This window comes from Austrofundulus limnaeus, unplaced genomic scaffold (genome assembly GCF_001266775.1).
Source record: "Austrofundulus limnaeus strain Quisiro unplaced genomic scaffold, Austrofundulus_limnaeus-1.0 Scaffold13, whole genome shotgun sequence".
Taxonomy (NCBI): Eukaryota; Metazoa; Chordata; class Actinopteri; order Cyprinodontiformes; family Rivulidae; genus Austrofundulus; species Austrofundulus limnaeus.
This window is the reverse complement of record NW_013952415.1, coordinates 2,013,014-2,015,081: the sequence shown is the minus strand read 5'-3', so window position 1 is coordinate 2,015,081 and position 2,068 is coordinate 2,013,014.

Here is a 2,068-nt window from a genome sequence, read left to right as displayed (position 1 = left end):
GGGTGAAAGTTATTGGTTGTTGGTGACAACCAAACTTTAATGTTATAGCCCCAGAAGATCACCACTTGCCACATTTGCAACTTTATTTCCTGTTTACGACAGCCATGCGTAACGTCAGCTTCTGACGTAATTACATTTTTGAGTTGCCTGGTTGATTCGCTCCAAGCTACTATGGAAACACACCTGATGTGCTTCTCTTTGAGAAAAAAAATGTTACAGCCGGCCAACCAAGCTCACATTTTATTTATTTATTTTTGTTTAAATGCTAAGATCGCTATGCTAGCACCACTGGATTTGAAAACAATTCAACTGGTAAATTTACGTCGAGCAGACCCAGTGTATCGTCTCTAAACTGATTTGTGTTACACTTTCCTTTAGGATCGTAGGTGACAGTCTTCATAAATATCTCAGCTTTAAATCTGCTTCTTGAGCTTCTTGAATTTGCACAATCCCAACTGTGTTTTCATAGAAACCTCATCATTTTATCTGTCGACCTGTGACCCTGGAAGAGTTAGGCTCTGTTAGTGATCATGGTTTATTTTTATGGAGGTCCACAGAATTCCGAGACCCAATTTTGAAACTAATGAGTTTGTAAGAGCACCAACAAACATCATGAAGTTTCTGATCACCTGAGACACACAGCAGCAGGGAAGGATTGTCATAATGTGCCCCAAGCAAGCATTACAGAACCCCGTGATTTCTGCAATGCAATCTACAAACAGGTACTGGACCCTTTACAACACATCCTCTACCTGGTCTTGATGACTGGAATCATACGGATTATAGGTTCACCGTCTCAGGCCATTAACACCAGAATGGAGACGGTTGCATTTGGAAAGGTGAAGCCAACAGTTACATGTGACCCTCATATAGCAGCAGCAGGAGGAAAGAGCATTCCTGCTACGGTTGTGAAGAAACACATTAACTTTACTCCTGGCATCTACGGAGGAGCAGGATTTGGGTCACCTCTGGTATGAATTCAAGAGACCCTGACATCACAACAGTCACTTGCTTCATTTTCATGTCTTAAGGCTGAATTTCATTACGTTGTGATATTTGAAGACTCAAAAATTGCAAGAAATTAAGCCAATTTTCATTTAAAGGTGGGGTACTCTGTATTTTCCAGGCACATGTTAATTTCAATACCACAAACTGTTACCTTCAGGTGTTATAAAACTTGTTTAAATCAAAAAATAAATTTGACTTCATCAAAGCTAAACTTCTTGAAATTGGTCTCCATCTCTTTAAGAACCTCCTTCCATTTCTGACACTACCACTTCAGCACATTTTCAAACAATGTTTCAGGGGGAGGGGTGCTCTGTGCTACAGGGAGGAGCTTGTACCAGCAAGTGTTTATGGCTACCACAGGAGATTCAAGGATTTCTCAAATGTGCATAAACGAGTCAAAGCAACACTCTGGGTATGTTTTTTGATGACATCATTACATGATAGAAAGTTTAAAAAAAGTGGATTTTGCTGAAATGAAGATTAGCAGATCTGAACCAGTTTTTCGAATGACTTTTGGTTTTAAGAGWGCGACAGTTTGATCTGGACGTGCACCATTTTATTTTCTCGCCTGTCACCAACACTGAAGCGTTGCTCTGTAGTTTCTGCATGCAGCTCCTCTTCAGCGGCAATGAATTCATATTCATAGAAAAATAATCACAGAGAATAATCCACCATTTTATGTCAAATGATACAGCTAAATCCATTCAACGTGGAGCAAACAGATTTGTTTCACGGTTCAAGGCTTCTGCGTGGGATTAGAAAGAACTGGTTCTTTTAAAAAAAAACATATTTTCAGAGTTTGATACATTCCTCTGCACGTCTAATCTCTGATGATAACTCTTTAAGTTGTTCCCCTTCATTTCCTCCTCGCATGGCCTGGTGACGCAGCTACGTTTGGTAAACCCCAGAGTCTTTGAGAGTTAATGAAACAAAAAGGCTGGTCTCAAATCCTATTTGCCCATCTCTAAACGCATTTGTTGATAATTTCAGACCCATGGGGTATATATATACTGTATTTTATTTTATATTTTCTATTCATCAAGTTCCATGATACAGTAGA